This window comes from Engystomops pustulosus, chromosome 5 (genome assembly GCF_040894005.1).
Source record: "Engystomops pustulosus chromosome 5, aEngPut4.maternal, whole genome shotgun sequence".
Lineage (NCBI taxonomy): Eukaryota > Metazoa > Chordata > Amphibia > Anura > Leptodactylidae > Engystomops > Engystomops pustulosus.
This window is the reverse complement of record NC_092415.1, coordinates 133,313,685-133,339,527: the sequence shown is the minus strand read 5'-3', so window position 1 is coordinate 133,339,527 and position 25,843 is coordinate 133,313,685. Positions and strand designations below refer to the sequence as shown.

General features: G+C 44.8%; 2 long non-coding RNA genes across 2 annotated transcripts in view; both read right to left on the bottom strand.

The window, feature by feature from the left end:
* Positions 1 to 4,884: 4,884 nt before the first annotated feature.
* LOC140134188 (uncharacterized) lies at positions 4,885 to 5,965 on the bottom strand. The gene is made up of 2 exons (XR_011856107.1): positions 5,763 to 5,965; positions 4,885 to 5,684 (listed from the first exon to the last, which is right to left on the bottom strand). It is a non-coding gene; the product is annotated as an uncharacterized lncRNA (long non-coding RNA).
* A 226-nt stretch (positions 5,966 to 6,191) lies between these two features.
* The window catches only part of LOC140134187 (uncharacterized), a 93,588-nt gene continuing 73,936 nt past the window's right edge, over positions 6,192 to 25,843 (bottom strand). Inside the window, exon 5 of the long non-coding RNA XR_011856106.1 lies at positions 6,192 to 6,485. This is a non-coding gene — a long non-coding RNA (uncharacterized lncRNA). The remainder of the gene's footprint in view (positions 6,486 to 25,843) is intronic.

Genomic DNA, 25,843 nt, shown 5'->3' with positions numbered 1-25,843 from the left:
GCATTTTCGGATGCGGCGATACCCAATGTGTTTATGATTTTTACTGTTTATTTATATTTATATCAGTTCTAGGGAAAGGGGGGTGATTTGAGTTTTTAGGGTTTTTTATTATAATTTTTTTTTTAACTTTTTTTATTTTTATTTTTAGTACTTTTCAGACACCCTAGGGTACTTTAACCCTAGGGTGTCTGCACGATCATATCATATACTGCCATACTACAGCACATTGATAGCACATTGTAATGCATGGGTTAACCCGAAGTAGCCTCGGGTCTTCGTGAGACCCGAGGTTACCATGGCGACGGAACGCCGCTCCCCGATGACGTCATAGGGAGCGGCGATCCTCGAAAAGATGGCGCCGCCCACGCGCCGCCATCCTTTTGAAGCCGCCGGCAGCATTTCCGGCGGCGATCGAGGTGAAAACACCCGCAATCGGTGCTAGCACCGATCGTGGGTGTTACCGGTAAGCCTTTGCTGCAATATGCAGCAAAGACTTACCGGCTAAGGAGAGGGCTCAGCGCGTGAGCCCTCTCCATGCACCCGTGGCCAACCTGTGACGTGCTATTACGTCACGGGTCGTGAACGGGTTAATGACTAAGTGTGGATATCTAACAATCAGTAAATATTTTTAATGTTTTTTTCATAAGAAAATGGTTGTGTTTGTGAGAAAGCTTATAATTATAAATATTTGTAATAATTTTATTATGTATGACTAGCAAATCTAGTCTACCACAAAGGGCAGCACGGTGGCTTAGTGGTTGCAGTGCTGGGGACCTGGGTTCAAGTCCCAGAGTCAACATCTACAAAGAGTTTGTTATCTCCGTGTTTGTGTGGATTTCCTCCCACACTCAAAAATACACTGTTAGGTTGATTAGATTGTGAGCCCCATTCGGGGCAGGTTTCAACAGATCGACGGCACTCCGCTATCTGCAGAGGTGCTCTAGGTTCAACCGATGCCACAGTAATATATCCAATAAAGATCCCGGCACTCACAATCTTCATCAGCTCAAACGTTGATCTTTATTGGATATACCATTGGGGACAGGGACCAATTTGGCAAACTCTGTGCAGCGCTGCGTAATCTGTGTGCGCTATATAAAGGAATTAATAATAATAATATTATATTATACTCCTGTGCAGCGCTGCGTAATCTGTGTGGGCTATATAAAAGTTGATATAATGGTAGATTATTGCAACTCTGGATGTGACTGGAATATCATATATTTTAACAAAAGTTTGAGCTAAAATTTCAAAAAATGTCGACACACCTAAATAATCGGCTAAAAAAGTGCCACAAGAGATATGTTAATGTACAAACATACTGGGATACATTTATCAAAAACAGTGCACTGTGCAATTTGCCTGTGTAGTGTGCAGAGTGCATCAGACTCAGGAATTGTGGCCTCTGCATGAATATGGCGTCCTCTGCACTGCTCTGACTGCTCAACTTTTTTAGGTGCACCTTTAACATGGGGCGTGCAACACAATTCTGTTGGACTCAGCATGATAAATGTGGTGCACGTTCTGACTGTGCACTGGAATGCCTCTGTATGTCCAGAAATTTGTGTTGCGTCAGGTATAGTGCAGCCACTACACAAATTCACTTGCAACACGTATGTGGCACAGATACAGTCTTAAAGAGGACCTCTCACCCATAATTTCGACACTAGGAGCTGCTTACTAAAGTAAGCAGCTCCTAGTGCTTAAAACAAACGCCTGTTTAGTGCTTAAACAAATGCTATCTAACACTGCGGCGGAGTACAATGTAAACGCCGAACCACTCGCAAAGCGGTCCGATGTATTCATGACGGGGCGGGGTTGGGGCGTGGTTAGGGGCGGTTACTGCCGCATGACGCGGGGAGGTGATTGTCGCATGATGCGTGGCAGTCACCGCCACCCTATAGAGCAAGCGGTGCGGTCCGGGGAAGAGGCAGCACCTCGGACTGCCCCCTCATCAATACATTGGACCGCTTTGCGAGCAGTCCGACGTTTACATTATACTCCGCCGCAGTGTTAGGTTTCCGGTAACGCTATCCTTCTAACACTGCGGTGTTTGTTTAAGCACTAGGAGCTGCTTACTTCAGTAAGCAGCTCCTAGTGCCAAAATTATGGGTGACAGGTCCTCTTTAAATACATGTGAAAGTATGCACTTAAAAGAATGTGCAAAGTCTAACAGAAAACTGGCACACGGTCCTAGTAAATGTGCCCCACTGCATTCAAAAGTCACAAAATGCATCCTCCAGGGTAAATACCAGCCTCTCCCATTGCCAGGCTATATATAAACATGGTAATGTAAAACAAATGGTAAAATATTTGATACTCACCAACAAAGACCCCTGGAGGAAACAATATGTGTGGGGCATGTTTCCCCACTCTGCTGGGCATCTTTGATTTACTCGCTTACGATAATCGAATATATATTGTAACTGAATTTTTCATATTGTTTATGCATTATATAAAGCAGAGGCATACACATAGCATGATATATATATATATACTAATTTATAGCATTTTTTGTTTCTGCTGGTGATTTTCAAATTGTTTATCATTTGTTTTGCATTACCATATGTTGGGGGTTACCCTGGAGGATGTCTGGGGTATTTTTAAATTTCATACTTGCTGTGACTTTTGTGAATGTTTGTCCATTTACACATCTCTTATTTCAGTTGTTCATGGAGTATCATATATGATGTAAACAGGGCAATTGAAAACATATTACCTTATATTGTGGCCCCTGTCCTCCATCTCTTTTATATTGTGGCCCCTGCCCTCCTCCTGTAACAGTACTAAACAACAATCAAAATACTTTGTTACTTACCTCGGTCCACCACAGCAGTCCTGGTTCCTCTTCTGATATCAGGTATCTGAACTAACTAAGACGAGGGGGGCAGGGCTAGCCTCGGAGAGGAGCTATCTCCACACATGCATGCAGCAGAGGAGAAGTATGTGTGGTGGTAGCAGGAAGCTTGTCCCGCCTCCTACTGCTCCATTTTCATCTCCATATGCCCAACCTAAATGCACAAATATATTATATTCCTCTGTTAAACTACAGAGGAAATCCATCGGAATATGATACAAGGGAGTTATAGGTGAATAGAGATAGGGGAAAAGTGCACTGGGGCATGCTGTCCACCGTCCTTGTCGGGGTCAATACAGATCCTGTGGGGCTTTCAGGCTACCTCACAAGTGGTTTTGATCATTTCGGATCCAATGATAAGAAGTCCTGGAATTAAGAGTAAGAGCTTTCCATTATTTTACCTATTGCTTGCCATATACTGGAATGAGGTGTAAATATCGATACATTTGAGCATGGAAATGTCAGATGTGATGAATATGTGTCGAAAACAATCTAGCGTATATGTGCCATCTATGATAGGTTTACATATCTACATTATCCAGGTGTAGATGTAGATATAGTACCAAGAGACAGAATATGTTGATTTTCCCTTTCTGAACTGAGATACAGGGTCACATTTTCTTACAGGGTCACCGGAGATCATGAATGTGTAGCTTCCCCACTCAGGTCCGACAGACTTCACCATCTTTTTTGTGGTGCATCTTTAACATAGGGCGTGCGACACAATCTGAATGTTAAATACCTTGCTCGGTCCCCCTAATTCTTGTCACTTGGAAGCCAGTGCAGCTTCGCCACAAACGGATTGCGTGCCCCACAATTGCAGAGCACTCACTTCTTAACCCGAGGCTGCTTCGAGTTAAGCTATTCATTACAATGTGCTATCAGCACATTGTAATGAATGAGGAGTAAAATCCCCATATACTGCCATTGTATAGACAACCTAGGGTTAAAGTACCCTAGGGAGTCTGAAAAATAGTAAAAATAAAAATAATTTTTTTTTTTTTAATTATAATAAAAAACCCTAAAAACTCAAATCACCCCCCTTTCCTTAGAACTGATATAAATAAATAGTAAAAATCATAAACACATTAACAATCAACGCATCCTAATATGCCCGATCTATCAAAATATGATAATGGTTTTTCACTGCGTTTAACCCTGTCATGGAAAATCGCGCCCAAAGTCGAAAATGGCACTTTTAGTCATTTTAAAAAAAATTAAAAATTCTATAAAATCATATCAAATGGTCGTACAGTCCTAAAAATGATAACATTGTAAACTTCATCAAAAGCCGCAAAAAGTAACACCTCCCAAAGCTCCATATACCAAAGTATAAAAAAGTTATTAGCGCCAGAAGATGGCAAAATCCCCCCAAAAAATTTTGCACAGGAGGTTTTAATATTTGTAAATGTTTGAAAACATTATAAAACCTATACAAAGTTGGTATCCCCATAATCGTACCGACCCAAGTTTTATACGTTTTGCTATCTTGCCAATATCTCTTGCCCCGCCTCCTACTATTGTCCAGAAAACCAGCGGAGACTATAGCAAAAAGTCCCACTAATTCAGACCTGGCCTACAGGTCCAAACTGGAGTTTGCACCCGTATTTACTAAGAAATCGGAGTCTCTTTGAAAAGTTTGGGTGATATCTTTTGCGCTTAGTTTTGGAAAAAAATGAAATGGCAGAATGTTGCATCTAAGATGCTATGAAGCTCAGAACTTTGGTTGTAATTTTTTTTTTTGTTACATTTTTCTTGAAATTCTGTAAATCAGACGTTTTAGGGAGCTGCTCAGCTTTCAAGTGACTTTGAGAATCCTAAATAAAAGTACAAGCCATTACTTTATCCCATTATTAAAACTTCATCCCTCAATGTATGTAAAATAACTAGTAAATAGTTTGTATATCTGAAGGTGTTAATACAAAATGGAAGTGCAATTTACAAATTGTAATTTATTTTTGGAGAATAAATTAATTTTGGTGGAAAAATTATACATTAATCAAAGATTAAATGACAAAAATCTCTGCAAAGTTTAATAAATAATTTATTGTTAGCGTGCCAATACCCCATTACGGTGGTAATGGGCACTGTGCAAATGGTAGTGTATTGAAGTTGAGGAGCGCCATTCATAGCTGTAACAAGTAACGCTGTTGACGGGTTCTGCCTCTGGTCCCCGTCCCAGGCTTACCTTCAGCCACCATGTCTGGCCATGGGCACAGGAGGCATCTCTCTCTCTCTTTCTTATAGAAGAAGGGGGTTTCCCAACTAGGCTGTCTAAGCTTATCAGTATGCACCTCTAGACATATATCCCAGCATGCCTTTTTCCCCACCCTTGGTAAAGGTTCCTAGCTTTCTTGTCCTGCTGTAGGCTGTTTGTTTCTGTCTGCTACCAGTGTGTACCACTGGCTTGTTCCTTACTCTGAGCTGCGCTCCCTGGTAAACGACCTTGGCTTGTTTCTCAAACCTGTGCTGCCTGCCTTGACTAAGGTCTGTTATTGACTACCCACCTTGCCTGATCCCTTGGAATAAACTACTGCTGTCTCTATGCCCGCTGGGCCAACTGCTATCTATTCTGGGACCACCACAAGAGGTAGCGGCCACTAAAAAGAGGCTGAATGCAAAGAATTGGACTCCTGACTCATCATCCTGATGTCACAAGACAATTCTTCATGGAGGTTGATTCCTCATCCATCGGTGCTGGGGCTCATCTGTTCCAAAAGAATGCTAAGTGTAAATCTCTGTCCTGTGGCTTTTTCTCCAAGCTCTTCTCCTCAGCATAAAAAACTTTTCCATTGGAGATCAAGAACTTTTGGCCATCAAGTTAGCCCTGGAACAGTGGAGACATCTCTTGGTGGGATCTATGTACCATGTAATTATTTATACAGACCACAAGAATCTTACCTACCTACAATCCGCACAGCGTTTGAACACTTGTCAAGCCAGTCGCTCACTGTTCTTTGCCATATTTGATTTTGAGCTTTATTTTTGTCCTGCTGACAAAAACATTACAGCTGATGCTCTCTCCAGATCTTTTGAGATTATAGATAAGGAAGAAGACCCTCAGCACATCAACGAACCTTCAAGAATTCTCTCTGCTTCAGGTTCATCCGACCTGGAAAGACATATGTTAGGTTTGCTGACAGAGAAAAGATCCTATCCTGGGGACACCATTTAAGTTTGCTGGAACTCATGAGACTCTGGACTTTATTTCACGTCAATACTGGTGGCCTATGCTTCCTAAGGATTTATGGGAATATGTCTTTGCATGTTCTAAATGTGCTAAGAACTAAAGTTCCCATTCCAAACCCACAGGCTTACTTCTGTCCTTACCAGTTCCTGTAGGCCTTGGCAGCATATACTGCCATGGATTTCATCACAGACTTGCCTCCTTCTGCCGATTGTACTACCATCTGGGTTGTGGTGGATCGCTTCTCCAAGATGGCACACTTCATTACTCTGTCTGGTCATCCATTCACTTCTCGGAAGGCAAATCTCTTTATTCAGAACATTTTCCTGAGTGGACGTCCTCTTCATATAGTCTCTGACCACTTCCAGTTCATGGATTCTCTCACATACAGTCAGATGATTAGGGTTCGGAGAATTGTGGACGTACAACTACGGGTTAACACTAAATTGGCAGAAATGTCTAATAAATTTGTGTCCAGGGGCTACCCTATTCAGTTAGTCTCTGGACACAGGGATAGAGCAAAGACTATGGACAAATCTACATTATTAACAACAAAAACAAAAGATGGAAATAAACCAATGAGGATTCCTTTTGTATCCACCTGTGGGTCCCATAGTCTCTACATCTCCAAGGTCATACGTAAACACTGGCCCACTTTATCACAGTATCATAGCAATAGTGTGGAATTTCAATTACCACCTTTATTTTGCTACAATAGGCCCAAGAACCTGAAGCACTGCCTTGTTAAGAGTGATATTGGCCCTGTTGATAAAAAATTGAACCTTGCCATGACCCTTAAGCCGGGTTGTTAACCTTGCATGAGCTGCGAAAATTGCAACCATATGCTAAAAGACGATTCCTTCACCAACCCACTGACAGCTAGAAGGTATAACATCAGACATCACCTGACATGCAGATCTGTCCATGTCATCTATTTTCCTGACATGTCCATGCCATAAAATTTATGTTGGAGAAACGACAGAATGTAGAATTAGAATACATAATCATCGTTCATCCATCAACACTTCTAATCTTGGTCTAACGTTCCCCGACACAAGATTCACCAGCTAAATTTCTGCATTATAGACTTTGTCACACCCCCAAGGAGAGGAGAAGACAGACAGAGGGCCCTAAGAAAACAAGAGACAGAATGGAATAATCGATTAAATTCGCTACAGCCTACTGGCTTAAACATCAATTTTAACCTAAACACTCTGAACTAAGCCTGTCCTCATAATCTACCCTATTTATGCATTACGCATACTTCAATGTTAGGAAGTATAATATTGTTGTGTCTTTATTGATTTTTATGTATTACACTAACCATATTGTTTTGGTTGGTTTTTTTTTTCACCTAGATCTCTCCTCTTAAGGGACCAAGGGACAATCACCACTATTCATTGCCAGGCTCCAACCAGCTGTATCTTGTATCTCGTATTAACTCTCACAATTTTGACAATTGGATATCACAATGGGAGGGACCCAGTGTCAGGGCCATAGCATGCATGGTCAGAAGTGGGTGTGTTGACTCCTTAGGTTACCATGGCAACATGCTCGGAAGCTAAACGAGTGGAGATGAACCATGAAAATACAGACTTTGGACAAACCATCCAGGAGACAACACCAACTGCTACAGTATCCCCGGAACACAAAATGGATTCCCTTACCTGTATATCCTTTGACTGGACATGAACACTTCTTTCCCTGATCCAAGATGGCCGCCGACATACCAGGGAAACTCTCAGGATAGTCGCTGTGACACCTGTGATGACAGTGCCAGGACTGAAAGCGAGCAATCGCTATGTCCGGATGCCGCTGTTCAGGGTCACTTTTCTATGATATACAGGTATGGCCTCTTGTTGTGGGTTCTTGAAGTGCCACATAGCCCGCTAGTCAGTCTCTAGTTCCAGAGTCACGTTTTTCAGGGTGGTCTCTTAGCAACCACCGGACATGCACTCTCCTAGTGTTTACAAACACTGTCACACCAGCACGATGAATGATGGTGAATGCCTTTTCGGTACTTGCATCTAATTTTATTTACACTGGAATGTGTCAAATTGTATTGCCCTTCATTGCCAATATACACCCCTGTATTTTGTACACTTATAATCAACACCGATATGTAATAGCTATTTCACTTGTTGTTACTAATGATGATGTCATATCCTGTGGGGGATTTAAACTCGCCTTATAACACTTTCACAATGCTTGAAAATGACTACATTGGGGGTCATTTACTAAGGGCCCGATTCGCGGTTTCCCGACGTGTTACCCAAATATTTCCGATTTGCGCCGATTTCCCCTGAATTGGCCCGGGATTTTGGCGCACGTGATCGGATTGTGGCGCATCGGCACTGGCATGCACGAGACGGAAATCGGGGGGGCTTGGCCGAACGAAAACCTGATGGATTCAGAAAAACCGCCGCATTTAAAACAAAAAATCTGTCGCGGAGCTTGTACTTACCTTCACTCAGCCCGAGACGGTGAACTCCAGCGCGTTCCGATGCTTTTCAGCGCAGCAGCGCCACCTGGTGGACGGCGGAGGAACTGCTTTAATAAATCCCGGCCTGACCCGAATCCAGGGCAGAGAACGCTCCGCTGGATCGCGAATGGACCGGATAAGTAAATCTGCCCCATTGAGTTAGCTGAAACATTGCACTTGTCCACATGTGAATAAAGAATTAAATTTTTTGGAGTGCTGCTTCCCTGTTTTGGATATCCTGGTAACCCCGAGGTTGTGAGTCAAACTTTGCTAGCCTGCACCCGCATTGGATTACAATCCTTTTGTTATATCCACTGTGCCGCTCTCCATTCTTTTGATTTTATCACTTCCAGTTCAGATGAAAATTCCAGAGAGCACTATGTAAACTTCTGGGAGTAAACTTAGATTTCTCTTCTGCATATCACCAGCAATCCAATTGTCAAGTTGAACGTGTCAGATTTTTGAGGGATACCTCCGACTCTTCGTCTCTGCTCTACAGGATGACTGGGTGCAGCTACTCCCCTTGGCCGCATTATCTTATAACTACCACACTAGTGAAACTACTACTGCATCTCCATTCTTCACTGTCTACAACCTACATCCTAGTGTACCTCTTCCTGTACCAGCTAACTCTGAGGTTCCTGCAGCTAATGAGGCATGTGGTTAATTTTTTCACATCTGGCAGCAAACTTAATCCATTATTGTCAAGGTAACAGTTTGTATGAAAAAGTATGCAGATAGAAAATGAAGGCCTCCTCCAGGAGCCAGGGTCTGGCTATCTTCCAAAAAAATTTGAAGATATTTGCTCCCAGATGCCTAGGGCTATTTGACGTTCTTCAGCAGATAAACCTGAAGGAGCAGAAGGAATTATCTGGTAGACTAGAAGAGATTCGGTCCTGAAGAGAGGTCTTGGGAACCGGGGGAGAACATTGTTCCCCTGCCCTAATTAAGGAGGCGTAAGGGGAGGGGATACTGTAATGTTGGCGACAGGTTCCGTCTCTGGTTGAGTTACCTGTAGTAGGCTTACCTTCAGCCTCTGAGTCCAACCATGCTCTAGCTCTAGCCTTAGGGTGCAAGCGGGGTCTCTCTCTTTTTTTAAAGAAGTAGCCTATCAGTGGGCACCTCCAGCCATATACCCCAGCATGCCCTTTTCTCTGTGCCTGTGCAAAGGTTCCTAGCTTGCTATTCCTACTCTATGGTGTTTGTTTCTGTCTGCTACCTGTGTGTGATCCCTGGCTTATTTCTGACTCCGATTTGATCTGCGCTCCCTGTTATACGACCCCACCTTGTTTCTTAAACCTGTGCTGCCTTCCATGACCCTCTGCCTGTCCTCTGGATTCTGATTGTATGCTGCCTTCCTTCATAACGAACTGCTACTTAATACCCGCCTTGCCTGACCCCTTGAAACCATGTACCGTTATCTCTGTGCCCGCTGGGCCAGCTGCTATATATACTGGGACCATCATAAGGAGGTATCAGCCTTGAGATCTTTCTGTAGCAAAGTCCAGATCTCTGTATAGGGGTAAAAGGTGAGGATACCAAAGAGGTCCAGGGATAACGCCATTAGTGTGTGGCCCAAAGTCAAAACAGTTACATAGCACAGTGGGTTCACAACCTGCTGCTTGTTGCACCAGCCCCCTTTGAGAACCAGTGACAGAAGCTGGAAATAAGAGTACTGCAGTTTGTGGAAAGTCCCTTTCCGCAGTGTAGTACCTTTTCGTCCTTTTGTGGGAAATGGTTAATATTAACCACAAAAAAATAAAACATGGGTTGTCAAGACATACTATGATACACCATAAAGGAGAAAGTACCGTAAGTATCATTGATTTTATACCTGAATCTAACCCTAATAGATTCAAAGTATTGATCAAATGGGAAATTTTCAAATTGAAACCATTACTACCAGAAGGTTTAAATGCCGCATGTAAAAACAATTCTTACATAAACGGAATTTGTAACAAAAGATTTCATCTTCTTATTTATATATAAGATAAGTTGAAATAAATCGTCAGATCTCTTCCAAAAATAAATTTATTTACCCTCTAACTAGACCTGCGTTTCAAAATTACAAATATAATCATTTTACCAATCAGGTTAGGTTACAATTAGAGATGAGCGAGCACTAAAATGCTCGGGTACTCGTTATTCGAGACGAACTTTTCCCGATGCTCGAGTGCTCGTCTCGAATAACGAGCCCCATTGAAGTCAATGGGACACTCAAGCATTTTTCAAGGGGACCAAGGCTCTGCACAGTTAAGCTTGGCCAAACACCTGGAAACCTCAGAAAAGGATGGAAACACCACGGAAATGGACAGGAAACAGCAGGGGCAGCATGCATGGATGCCTCTGAGGCTGCTTAAACGCACCATTATGCCAAAATTATGGGCAACAGCATGGCCATGACAGAGTGACAGAATGAAGCTAGATAGCATCTAAAACATCCAATAATTGACCCTGACACTATAGGGGACGGCATGCAGAGGCAGCGGCAGGCTAGAGAGTGTCTTGGCAACATACCCCAAATGGACTCAGGCTTAAAACCAATGGGTGGCAGAGAGGAACCAAAGGAGGTGAGCAAGAAGCGCTCAAATAATATCGGTAAATGATAAAAGTTTGCCAGTATATTTTGTGGATTACACAGCAGGGTGGCGACAAAGTTAACATGGAAGCCATGAAAACAATCCAAAATTCTGCCTGACACAGCTCGTTTGATAAGGGGACCATGTATGGAGGCAGTGAACTAGTAGTAGATTAAAGGTGCTGCAGTTAAAACTATGTTAGTTGTATCTTGGGATGGAGCTGGCGCTCCGCTGCCAGGCGAGCTTTCGCCAATCCAAGCCCCTGTCTCTAGGCTACTCCCCAAACAGCACTTCTAAGAACCTTTTGTATAAGATCAAGTGTAGTAGCGTTCTTATAAGTTTAGGATATGGCGGGTGAGGGGAATGTAAACAGATGCGCAAGAAGCGCTGAAATAATATTGGTAAATGATAAAAGTTTGCCAGTATATTTTGTGGATTACACAGCAGGGTGGCGACAAAGTTAACAAGTTTGTTGTGGAAGCCATGAAAACAACCCAAAATTCTGCCTGACACAGCTCGTTTGATAAGGGGACCATGTATGCCTACAGTTCATGCCAGTCGCTGCACTGGCAGCCAGTCTCCTTTCGAATACAGTTTAAAATAATAACCCTCATCCATAAAGCTCTGTATAATGCTGCACCCCCCTACCTCTCCTCTCTTATCTCAGTCTATCGCCCAACCCGTGCTCTTAGATCCGCCGGTGATCTTAGATTAACCTGTACCCTAGTGCGGACCTCCCACTCGCGTCTCCAAGACTTCTCTAGAGCTGCACCAATTCTATGGAATGCTCTGCCCCGGACTATCAGACTAATACCTAACCTCCAAAGTTTCAAACGTGCTCTTAAAACCCATTTCTTTAGGCAAGCCTATAACACTCATTAACTGCATGAAGTTTTAACTCTTCTACTAACCCGTCCTGTGTCATCCTCCCATCTATTATCCAGCAACCAACAGGCACCAGACTTCTCTGCAGTCCCATTCACCCTGGACCTGGTATATAAGATGACGGCTGAGTGGTTCAAGCGACAGCAATTCCATTTATTATATTTTGTTCTATTCCCTAAGAAGAATGGCTTGACCATTAAATATTCTTTTACCTCGTGTTACCCCACTATCTTCATAAACCGTAAGCTCTGGCTAGCAGGGACCTCACTCCTGTTGTTCCATACAAATGTTGTGCTCTGTTACATTACATTTGTATTTGTTTCCTATGATTTGTAAAGCGCTACGGAATGATGGCGCTATATAAATAAAGATTATTATTATTATTATTATGAAGGCAGTGAACTAGTAGTAGATTAAAGGTGCTGCAGTTAAAACTATGTTAGTTGGATCTTGGGATGGAGCTGGCGCTCCGCTTCCAGGCGAGCTTTCGCCAATCCAAGCCCCTGTCTCTAGGCTACTCCCCAAACAGCACTTCTAAGAACCTTTTGTATAAGATCAAGTGTAGTAGCGTTCTTATAAGTTTGGGATATGGCGCGTGAGGGGAATGTAAACAGATGCGCAAGAAGCGCTGAAATAATATGCGTAAATGGTAAAAGTTTGCCAGTATATTTTGTGGATTACACAGCAGGGTGGCGACAAAGTTAACAAGTTTGATGTGGAATGCCCTGTAATAGCTCTTGGGCGGTGTGCCTTTTATCGCCTAGGCTCAGCAGTTTGAGCACCGCCTGCTGTCGCTTAGCGACGGCACTGCTGCTGTGCCTAGAGCTACCGACTGATGGCGCCATGCCCACGGATGGTAATTCGGAGGAGGTGGAGGAGGGGTGGGAGGAGGAGGAGGTATAGTAGGCCTTTGAGACCTGGACCGAGGTAGGCGCCACAATCCTCGGCGTCGACAGTATATGACCAGCCCCAGGGTCAGACTCGGTCCCAGCCTCCACCAAGTTAAGTGTAGTAGCGTTCTTATAAGTTTGGGATATGGCGGGTGAGGGGAATGTAAACAGAAGCGCTGAAATAATATCCGTAAATGGTAAAAGTTTGCCAGTATATTTTGTGGATAACACAGCAGGGTGGCGACAAAGTTAACAACTTTGATGTGGAATCCATGAAAACAACCCAAATTTCTGCCTTATCACACCTCGTTTGATAAGGAGACGATGTATGGAGGCAGCTATATGGACGACTTTTGGAGGTAGCAATGGAGACAACGTGTGGAGGCTGCTATGGAGACAATTTAATTTGGATAGTGCCTGTATGTGGCAGTCCAAAAAAGTTTTCAAACCAGAGGAGCAGGTAGGTGGCCCTCCAGAAAAATGAAATAGATTGAGTGCCTGTATGTGGCACTCCCAAAAATTGTTTAAAACAGAGGACCGGGTAGGTGGCCCTCCAGAAAAATTAAATGCATAAAGTACTATAGCTAGAGCCAGTGGGCCCTGTCAAAAAATAGCCAGTTTCCTCTGCTTTAGTGTACAAAGAGGAGGAGAAGGAGGAAAATGAGGATGAGGAGGAAATTATGAGAAATCCAGGCTTTATTCATCTTAATAAGCGTCAGCCTGTCAGCGCTGTCAGTCGACAGGCGTGTACGCTTATCGGTGATGATGCCACCAGCTGCACTGAAAACCCGCTCGTGCCACATGTCCAGCTTTGAAACCGAGTAGTTGTAGGGAGCTGTGTGATCATTTAGGACGATGGTATGGTCAGCTACGTACTCCCTCACCATCTTTCTGTAAAGATCAGCCCTACTCTGCCGAGACTGGGGACAGGTGACAGTGTCTTGCTGGGGTGACATAAAGCTGGCAAAAGCCTTGTAAAGCGTACCCTTGCCAGTGCTGGACAAGCTGCCTGCTCGCCTACTCTCCCTCGCTACTTGTCCCGCAGAACTACGCACTCTGCCGCTAGTGCTGTCAGAAGGGAAATAGTGTTTCAGCTTGTGCACCAGGGCCTGCTGGTATTCATGCATTATCACACTCCTTTCCTCTCCAGGGATGAGAGTGGAAAGATTTTGCTTGTACCGTGGGTCCAGGAGAGTGAATACCCAGTAATCGGTGCTGGAATAAATTCTTTGAACGCGAGGGTCACGGGATAGGCAGCCTAGCATGAAATCTGCCATATGCGCCAGAATCCCAACGCGCAAGAATTCACTCCCCTCACTGGCCTGACTGCCCATTTCCTCCTCCTCCAACTCCTCTTCTTCTGCCCATACACGCTGAACAGTGAAGGACTGAACAATGGTCCCCTCTTGTGTCTCACCAACATTCTCCTCCTCATCCTCCTCCACCTCCTCCTATATGCGCTGAGAAACAGAACTGAGGGTGCTTTGGCTATCAACAAGGGAATCTTCTTCCCCCGTCTCTTGTGACGAGCGCAAAGCTTCCGACTTCATGCTGATCAGAGAGTTTTTCAACAGGCCAAGCAGCGGGATGGTGAGGCTGATGATGGCGGCATCGCCACTGACCATCTGTGTTGACTCCTCGAAGTTACTCAGCACCTGACAGATATCAGACATCCACGTCCACTCCTCATTGTAGACTTGAGGAAGCTGACTGACCTGACTACCAGTTCTGGTGGAAGTTGACATCTGGCAGTCTACAATCGCTCTGCGCTGCTGGTAAACTCTGGATAACATGGTTAATGTTGAATTCCACCTCGTGGGCACGTCGCACAACAGTCGGTGAGCGGGCACTTGGAGGCGGCGCTGCGCTGCCCTGAGAGTGGCAGCATCTGTGCTGGACTTCCTGAAATGCGCACAGATGCGGCGCACCTTCGTGAGCAAATCAGACAGATTGGGGTATGTCTTGAGGAAACGCTGAACTATCAGATTTAACACATGGGCCAGGCATGGCACATGTGTCAGTCTGCCGAGTTGCAGAGCCGCCACCAGGTTACGGCCGTTGTCACACACAACCATGCCTGGCTTCAGGTTCAGCGGTGCCAGCCACAGATCAGTCTGCGCCGTGATGCCTTGTAATAGTTCTTGGGCGGTGTGCCTTTTATCGCCTAGGCTCAGCAGTTTGAGCACCGCCTGCTGTCGCTTAGCGACGGCACTGCTGCTGTGCCTAGAGCTAGCGATTGATGGCGCCATGCCCACGGATGGTAGTTCGGAGGAGGAGGTGGAGGAGGGGTGTGCTGAGGAGGAGGCATAGTAGGCCTGAAAGACCTGGACCGAGGTAGGCCCCGCAATCCTTGGCGTCGGCAGTATATGACCAGCCGCAGGGTCAGACTCGGTCCCAGCCTCCACCAAGTTAACCCAATGTGCCGTCAGCGATATATAGTGGCCCTGCCCGGCAGCACTCGTCCACGTGTCTGTGGTCAGGTGGACCTTGTCAGAAACGGCGTTGGTCAGGGCACAGATGATGTTGTCTGACACGTGCTGGTGCAGGGCTGGGACGGCACATCGGGAAAAGTAGTGGCGGCTGGGGACCGAATACCGAGGGGCGGCCGCCGCCATGAGGTTGCGAAAGGCCTCGGTCTCTACTAGCCTATAGGGCAGCATCTTCAGGCTAAGCAATCTGGAGATGTGGACATTAAGGGCTTGGGCGTGCGGGTGGGTTGCACTATATTTCCTTTTCCGCTCCAGCGTCTGGGGTATGGAGAGCTGAACGCTGGTGGATGCTGTGGAGGATCGTGGAGGCGACGATGGGGTTTTTGTGCCAGGGTCCTGGGCAGGGGGCTGACTATCAGCTGACACAGGGGAAGGAGCAGTGGTGTGCATGGCCGGAGGTGAACGGGCTTAGTGCCACTGAGTGGGGTGTTTAGCATTCATATGCCTGCGCATACTGGTGGTAGTTAAGCTAGTAGTGGTGGAACCCCTGCTGATCCTGGTTTGGCAAAGGTTGCACACCACAGTCCGTCGGTCATCCGGTGTTTCCTTAAAGAACCTCTAGACTTCTGAAAATCTAGCCCTCGCCGCGGGAGCCCTCGCCACGGGAGCTTCACTACGTGACACATTTGGCGCTGATGCACCTGCTCTGGCCCTGCCTCTCCGTCTGGCCCCACCACTGCCTCTTCCAACCTGTTCTGGTCGAGGACTCTTCTCCGTCTCAGAAGCACTGTGTTCACCCGGCCTCTCAACCCAGCTTGGGTCTGTCACCTCATCATCCCGATCCCTCAGTCTGCTCCCCTCTCGGACTTCCTGCCCTGACAACAACTTCACCACTGTCTGACAACCGTGTCTCCTCATCGTCGGACACCTCTTTACACACTTCTTCCACTACGTCAAGAAGGTCATCATCACCCACAGACTGCGACTGGTGGAAAACCTGGGCATCGGAAAATTGCTCAGCAGCAACCGGACAAGTGGTTTGTGACTGTGGGATGGGTCCAGAAAACAGTTCCTCAGAGTATGCCGGTTCAAATGCCAAATTTTCCTGGGAGGGGGCAGACTGGGGGGGAGGAGGCTGAGGTGCAGGAGCTGGAGGAGTGCCGATTTCGGTGACATGGGTGGACTGCGTGGAAGACTGACTGGTGGACAAATTGCTCGAAGCATTGTCGGCAATCCACGACATCACCTGTTCGCACTGTTCTGGCCTCAACAGTGCTCTACCACGAGTCCCAGTAACTTCAGACATGAACCTAGGGAGTGTAGCTCTGCGGCGTTCCCCTGCTCCCTCATCAGCAGGTGGTGTCTCACCCCGCCCAGGACCACGGCCTCTGACCCCTGCAGTAGTTGGACGCCCACGTCCCCGCCCTCGTCCTCTACCCCTAGCCCTCGGGTTAAACATTTTGAAAATGAAAGTTATAACTTTAATTTTTTTTTAACTTTTTTTTGTGTTTTTTTGTATTTTTTTTTTTTTTTTTGTGTTTTTTAGTTTTTAAAACTAAACGATGCTATCCTATTGCTATGGCTATTTTCTAGCCAAGTATGAAAGCACACTGCTATGCCAGATGAGATGACGCTGAGTTATGAAAAAATAAACGCAAAATAAAAAGTAAATGGCAGACTGTGCCTAATTGAAATCAAACCCCTAATAAATTTTCCCACTTCGGTCTTTGCGATGGATATGTGCGTCACTAAGCGCTAAACACAACGGTCGCAAGTCTCACTACAAATTCCTCACAATATGGTAGTAGATGCACTACAGCAAGGACAGCCACCAGCAGATCAACCAGAAATAAAATATATAACGCTATTGGAGGCCTAAGTAAGCCGTTTGGATTCTCCTATGGCTATTTTCTAGCCAAGTATGAAAGCACACTGCTATGCCAGATGAGATGACGCTGAGTTATGAAAATATAAACGTAAAATAAAAAGTAAATGGCAGACTGTGCCTAATTGAAATCAAACCCCTAATAAATTTTCCCACTTTGGTGTTTGAGGTGGATATGTGTGTCACTAAGAGCTAAACACAACGGTAGCAAGTCCCCCTGCAAATTCCTCACAATATGGTACTAGCTACAAATAAAAAAAAAAAAAATGTATAACGTTATTGTAGCCCTAAGAAGGGCTGTTGGGTTCTTGTAGAATCGCTCCTGCCTAACACTATTCTAATAGAACAGCCTAACGCTTTCCCTGACCAGCAGCAGCTCTCTCCCTAGCGGCATCCAGACACAGAATGATCCGAGCAGCGCAGGCAGGGGCTAGTCTATTCCAGGGTCACCTGATCTGGCCAGCCAACCACTGCTATCGACGTGTAAGGGTACCACGTCATGCTGGGTGGAGTGCAGAGTCTCCTGGCTTGTGATTGGCTCTGTTTCTGGCCGCCAAAAAGCAAAACGGCGGGAGATGCCATTTTCTCGAGCGGGCGAAGTATTCGTCCGAGCAACGAGCATTTTCGAGTACGCTAATGCTCGAACGAGCATCAAGCTCGGACGAGTATGTTCGCTCATCTCTAGTTACAATCCATGTACAATTTCTTTCCTAATAGTTTGATAACATAGAAATTGTCTTCTTCATTTTGGACTTAAAAAATATGTAACCTCTGCCAAGCATAATGACATATCCCCATAACTGAAAACACATTTGGAAGTTTGATCTACTACTCAGTTGTTTAACTGAGCAGATTGAATTCCACAGGAACCCATAGTTGTAGTGGCTGTACACATAGCAGGGGAATGAAGAAGAAATCTTCAAATCCATCATCCCAGTTCAAGGATTCCTTAACCCCTTACCGATGTGTAACGTAATAGTACGTCACACGTCGTGTGTGGGTGCATGGAGAGGGCTCACTGGCTGAGCCCTCTCCATAGTCAGTAAATCTTTCCAAAGACCCGAAGCTGCCTCGTTTTAACTTTTTCATTACAATGTGTGATTAGCATATACTGCCATACTGTGGTACCATAAGGTCAAGCTGCTCCCACAACAGCTCAATGGGGTTGAAATTTGGTGACTGGGCTGGTCACTCCATTACAGATACCAACTGCCTCCTTCTTCCCTAAATAAGTCACACATAATATGAAGGTGTGATTTGAGTCATTCTCCTGTTGTTGGATGAAATTGGCTCCAATCAACTGCTGTCCACAGGGTATGGCATGGCATTGCAAAATGGAGTGATAGCCTACCTTTGACCTTGTACTAATCTCCCATTTTACCAGCACCAAAGCAATCCGAGATGCAAGTTAGAGTCAGGCACTCATCTGCATCTCAAAAATATTCTTCTGTCTGATCCAAACACCTCAAACTTAACTGTCCCTCTGTCCTATGCCTGTGTTCTTTTGCCCATATTAATCTTTTCCTTCAGTCAGATATGGCTTTTTCTTTGTCACTCTGCCCTGAAGGCAAGCATCCTTGAGCTAAGAACCTGTGAGGCATTGGTTTCTCAAACTAGAGACTCTTGGTGCTTAGTTGTGAAGCAGGGCCTCCACTTCTCTTTTTACTCTGGTTCAAGCCTGTTTGTGCTCTCCTCTCAGAGATTCATAGAACAAACAAATGTGATGCTGCAGATTCTCAATCAGCTCAAAGGAAGGTCAGTTTTATAGCTTCTCTAATCAGCCAAATTATTTTCAGCTATGCTAGCATACTTGAACAAGCATTTACTAAACATCTGTTAGCCTTCTTACACAGTTAGCAACATCCACATTTACTATATGCGCTATATGCAGTTTGCCTGTGCATAGTGCAGATTGATCCAGATTCAGGATTTCTGGTGCATGTTCTGCATGAATCTGGTGTCCTCTGCACTGCCACAACAGAGTGCACCTTTAACATAGGGAATGAAACACATTTCTGTAGGACTTTGCATGATAAATATGGCAAATGGTCCGGCTGAGAATCGAAACGCCCATTTCAGTGCAGAAATTTGTGTCGTTTGAAGAATAGTGCAAATAATAGTCCAGTGCACAAAACATGTGACACAAATGGGGCACAGGTACTTTTTAAACACCTGTGCAAGCAGTTTGCACTTAAAAGACCATGCACAGTCAGCCAGAAAACTAATCTACCATTAAAACCACTGGAGTGATGGTCGTTGGAAATGGGCCTATATACACATATGTAGATATTGACTTAAAAGCAGATGTTTGCAGCTAAAATAGTCATTTACCAGATTAACAATGTATGGAGTGTAATTATGATTCATTTCCTGTTAGCTGAGCCCAAACACCAATTTACTAGATTTGATATAAAATAATTTTTAGCCCCCAAACTAAATTGGTATATTTTCTGCTTTCCTTCAGGCAAACTTTATAAAAGGTTAGGGGAAGGGGAACAGGTTAGGGGAAAAAAACTAGACTAGAGATGGGAACTTTGTTTTCAGGACTACCAATTTAAAGATGATTGGAGCAATATGAATATGATTCGCTCATCTCTAGGATTGACCCATCCAATCCTAACTGACACGAAAAAAAACCCACAGATGTCTGTAAATTAAGTTATGAAAATGTGCCATAATGAGAAATGACAGGGAAAAAGTATTAAATACATGAAAAATAGCCATAGAAAGTGACAGCTGAACACAGCTGAAATCAGTTACTAACAAGGCAATCCTACTACTTAGTATAAAAATAATTTAATCTGGCAATTCAGCAAATAAATTTGTCTCATGACCAAGATGCCACAAAAGAACATCCCATGTTGCTTTTGACAATATGGAAGTGATGGAATGATGCTGTACATATTGATAACATATTTTGGTAAAAGTGTATTCAGTTTAATTACTTATTAAAAAAAAAGCTTTCATTGGAAAATTGACAAAAAAAGCTTATTTTTCACATTTGTAGTCATTTATTGCCTAATTTTATAAAGAAAAAATCTGCAATTAATAAAACTATAATATCAAGTTAAAGAAGTTGCACATGTCATGAAAAAAACTAAGTAAAAATTGTTTTGATATGTAAAGCTTTTCCAAAAATACCATCATTTAAAAAAGCGCATAGCAGAACTACAATACAGACTGCAATACAAAACAGAATACAATGCAACACATATATGCTATATACCTATATGCTATTGATCTGTTGGATCCAGGGGTATATGTACAGGATGGTAGGGTCCTACCTATAACTGTGCTGTTATATGCAAGGTCTGGTTTAATATGAAATAGAGGAAACTACAGTACTACCTGTATTAATAGCTTATATAGGTGAAAACTGTGTCAACAACAGCAGCATTAAAGTTCTACATTTGACATTATGTGGCCGAGAAATCCAGCTCTTAATTTTTTTTATTTTATAGTCAAATTATAGTCAAATACATCAGTCAGCAGCATTAGTCTTGGGAAAGTTTCACTTTACTTCATAGTCAGAAAAATACTTTAGCTTCTCATTTGAATAGTTTTTACAATGTTCCTAATAATTATCAGCAATGTTACTTTTTGTTATATGTTTGTAAGTTTAGCTGTGATTTAGCAGTGGTTTACTCATGCTTAGGTGATAGCAGGGGAGTGCAGTAACCACTGAATAGCCTCATTGGACTCTTTGGGGCAGATTTATCAAGCTGTCTGGAAGTCAGAATATTTCTAGTTGCCCATGGCAACCAATCACAGCTCAGCTTTCATTTTACCACCTCTCATGAATATTTTAAAGCAGAGGTGTGATTGGTTGCCATGGGCAACTAGGAATATTCTGACTTCCAGACAGCTTGATAAATCTGCCCCTTAGTGTCATTTGACTCACATCAGGTGAGATGCATATAATATAAGTTTACTTATTAGCCAATGGAGCCATTTAAGGATAAGGGCAATGCCTTTTAGTCTTTTTTTTAAATGAAGTCTATATTTTGGGTGGGTTCATTTGCATGCCACGCTCTAGGGCTTTTCAGGGCCCTGCTTTGCATGGGCTACGAGTTTGCAGCAAATTGTAACTGCGTTTACAATTGTAACTTTGCAATTGCTTCTTAACTAAATAAACTATTAATTGGCATGTGTACGATAGCACAGTGTTCAATATTTAGTGTATATTATTCAATTTGCAAATAGTTAACCTTTGATTACAAACACTACTGACATCAGGGTCAGACTGGCCATTGAACACACTTGGAAGTGGGCCGATTGATCTTGGGGCTGGATGGCACAGCCTCACTTACATCATCTGTAGCCCATGTAGGGTGATCTTTTCTTCTTAAACATGTAGCCTTGATTAGATATGTAATATGTAGTGTGTCAAAGTTTGTGTGTCTGTAGATGACTGTCTGCGTGTGTATATGCATATATATTAATGGGTGGAGGGATAATATTTTGATGTATATTAAAGTGCATATAAATAATCCTGTCATGGAATGCAGTAAAGGATTTTACAGACCGTGCACAGTGCCGGTGATGTGAGTCCATCATAGTGACGTTATAGGATACAAGGCAGAGCATAAAGGGGTAGCAGTCATAGCAGCTGCTACGGGGACCAAAGTGTCAGTGAGCCTGGTCAACCTACCTGCCACACAAAGAATGAAGGATATGCACCATAATATATGTACTATTCTGCACATTGTACAGAATAAAATCTATATAACAGTACACATGTGTCTAAGTACCCTGACGTACCAGCAGTTCAGATAAGAAATGTTGGCAGAGGGGGAATCTCATCTCTACTTACTTCTGTCTATTTCTCCAATACGGTCTGAAGCTATTGGGCTGCATAAAGTCAGATCTGTGTACTCTAACATCCGCTGGGTTTAAAAAAGGCTGAACTCACACGCCCATCAGGGGGTGTCTTTTTTTTACACATATACGTCCCCCATAGACGGCAATGACTGCATGCAGCGGCACCATACCAGGGAAAAGATAGGACTTGTACTATCTTTCCCCATGTTACGGTGCCGTGCGCCATGCATAGCTGAGGAGTGGGTCACTTCTCCTCCTCCTCTCCATCACGTCGAACATATGCCCGCCGGGTGAATGCAGCGAACGGCGAAAGTATGCCGTTTGTGTGATTGCTGCCCAAGGCCCCTTTCATACTTGCGTTTTTCACACGCATGTTCTGTGCGTGCTTTTGATGCACTGAACTTGCATTGCACTCTGACCCATTGTAATCAATAGTTTTTTTCAGACTTGCTTTATTTTTCACGCACAAACGTTCATTTTTTTAATAAGTGTTTAAATCTCAACATGCTCTACTTTTGCAAGTCACACACATGAAAAACGCACCACACAAGTCTATGGAGATGCATCAAAAACGCTTTGTACTCTGAAACACTTGCAAGTGCAATGTGTTTTTCACTGATCAATTGCCATAGAAAAGATAGACCTTAGTCCTGAGTCCTTTTCACATATGTTATCTGTGTGTGAAAAATGCATTGAAAACACAAAAAAACGCATGTGAAAAACTGAGACACTGAACAAACTGACTGAAACCTGATTGAACTCTGATGAAAAATGTCAGATTTTCACTGACCAAACCCTGATCGCTCCCTGATCAAACTCTGACGCGATCTGCAATGTAAGTGTGGAAGGGGCCTTAAGGTGCGGTGCAGGGCAGAGGGCGCCAGATTCATGAAGAATAGGCATTACAAATAGTGCACATGTACACATGTACCAAAGGCCTTGCGCCAGTTTTATGGCAGACTTTGTAAGTTCTTTTATGTGCAAACGGTCAACATTAGAGTATAGTGATTGTGTTTAGAGAGACTGTTAAAACATAACTTTTATTATTAAAATGAACAATACAATGACAAACAGACACAAAACAAAGGATCCGCTTTTGTTGATGTGTTTTTTCCCTAATTCATAAACTGCACTTATATATCTGCATTATTTTCAGCAGTTTATACGGAGTGCTAGTATAACAACTCATTAGAACAGTATTCACACTCAAGGGAGGGGTGGGAATAGACAAGATAACAGCTCAACAAATGTATATATGTCATAGTAGTGATCCGAGTCAGGTCTGCCTTCACAGACACTTAGGAGTGTGATCACTGTTACAAGACTGCTGCCAGTTATAGTCCTACATCTCCAGATAATTGTCTGCAGGCTTTATGCCTCTATCACAGTAGTTCTGGTAACCACTAAGTCCTTAGTCTCTCCCACTATTTAAATCCTCATCCCCTGCTACATTCCCAATACCATCTTTATCACAACATTATGCTGCCTATCGATACATTCTCTCTGCCGCTACATGTTTCACCAGTTTGTCTTTTTCCTCTGTCCCTCAAGGGGAGATCGGGCATAGTGTCTAGCAGCAATCAAATTAGCAGTGTCAGCACGGCCAATCTTTGTAAAGCTATTTAAAGAGCATGCTCCACCCCTCTCAGAACAAGCCTTCCTAGATCACCAATCACAAGACGTGACATCACGCAGGAGGGCGGGAACACTGGCTCCAGTACTTGTCTGTATGAGAGTGATGGTGGTTGGAGAGTGCATTCAATCATCATAGGGCTCTGTGAGCGTGTCCCCTTTTGCTGTACCCCTCAGGGCGCGTTCACACATTGCGTTTTGGTTGTGTTTTCAATGCGTTTGAAACGCATTAAAACAGCTGATGAGAGGTAATTTGCCTGATTACATTACCGTTTTCCTTTGTTAGCGCAATGTTAACGCATGCGTTAACAAAACGCATACTTTAACGCGCTGTTAACGCGTGCATTAACATCGCGTTTGCAATGCGTTTTGTAAATGGACATGTTAACAGTGATTTAATTAGGCAAATCACCTCTCCTCAGCTGTTGTATATGCGTTTCAAACGCAATGAAAACGCAGGTCAAAGCGCAACGTATGAACGCGCCCTCAAGAGACAAGGGAATTCTCAGAGATCGATAGCATCGTTATTATGTGACAGGCCATTAAGCCCACCAGGGGAAATCCCGGTGGTCTGACTGCTCTGGTACTGGTGCAGGGCTGGTCTGGGGCCAGAGGTGCCGGTCTGAAGATAATAAATGCTGTACTCAGCTTTCTGACGCTTACCCGAAGCTCCGCTACTTTATCCAGTCCGGCCGGCAGTGACAGCTCTGTGCATCGGCCATGCACAGAATATGGCGTCTGCAAGCGGCTCACATCAGTCTGTGGGCCTACGGGAGCACACGGAGCTGTCTGGACTGAATAAAGTAGCGGAGCATCAGGGGAGAGTTGGAAAGGTGAGAACAGTGTTAGGCTGGCTGTATACTGAGGGAGAGAGGGGCAGGCTGGATGCATACTGAGGGGGGGACAGGCTGTATACTGAGGGGGGGCTGGCTGGCTGTATACTGAGTGGGGGTGGCTGGCTGTATACTGAGGGGGCTAACAGTATACTTAGTGGGGGCTGGCTGTATACTGAGAGGGGGCAGACTGTATACTTAAGGGGGGCTGTCTGGCTGTATACTGAGGGGGGCTGGCTGTATACTGAGGGGGGCTGGCTAGATATATACTGACGGGGGGTCTGGCTGGCTTATACTGAGGGGGGGCTGGCTGTACACTGAGCGGGGGGCTGGCTGGCTGTACACTGAGCGGGGGGCTGGCTGTACATTGAGCAGGGGAGCTGGCTGGCTGTATACTGAGGGGAGCTGGCGGGCTTGCTGTATACTGAGGGTGGGCTGGCTGGCTGTATACTGAGGGTGAGCTGGCTGGCTGTATACTGAGGGGGAGCTGGCTGTCTGTATACGGAGGGGGGGCGGGCTGGCTGTATATTGCAGGGGAGCTGGCTAGCTGTATACTGGGCTGTATACTGAGGGTGAGCTGGCTGGCTGTATACTGAGGAGGAGCTGGCTGGCTGTATACTGAGGGGAAGCTGGCTGTCTATATACGGAGGGGGGGGCAGGCTGGCTGTATATTGCAGGGGAGCTGGCTAGCTGTATACTGGGGGGGCAGGCTGGCTGTATATTGCGGGGGAGCTGGCTGGCTGTATACTGAGGGGGAGCTGGCTGTATACTGAGGGGGAGCTGGCGGGCTTGCTGTATACTGAGGGTGAGCTGGCTGGCTGCATACTGAGGGGAGCTGGTGGGCTTGGTGTATACTGAGGGTGAGCTGGCTGGCTGTATACTGAGGGTGAGCTGGCTGGCTGTATACTGAGGGTGAGCTGGCTGGCTGTATACTGAGGAGGAGCTGGCTGGCTGTATACTGAGGGGGAGCTGGCTGGCTGTATACGGAAGGGGGGCAGGCTGGCTGTATATTGCAGGGGAGCTGGCTGGCTGTATACTGAGGGGGCACTGGCTGTATTCTGGGGGGACTGGCTGGCTCTATACGGGGGGGGGGCTGGCTGTATACTGGGAGAACTAGCTATATACAGGGGGCATAGTAGTAGTAATAGTAATTATATTCCTGTACATAGGGGGCAGTGCTATAGTAGTTATATTCTTGTACATAGGGGCAGTATTATAGTAGTTATACTCTTGTGCATAGGACAAGGCCGGATTATAGGCGGGGTTCCCTGGATCAAGCTCAGAGCCCCCACCATCTTGCCCCCCCCCCAGATGGCCCCCCCTGCGATTGGGCCCCCCCGCAATGCCCCCCCCCCGTTATCAT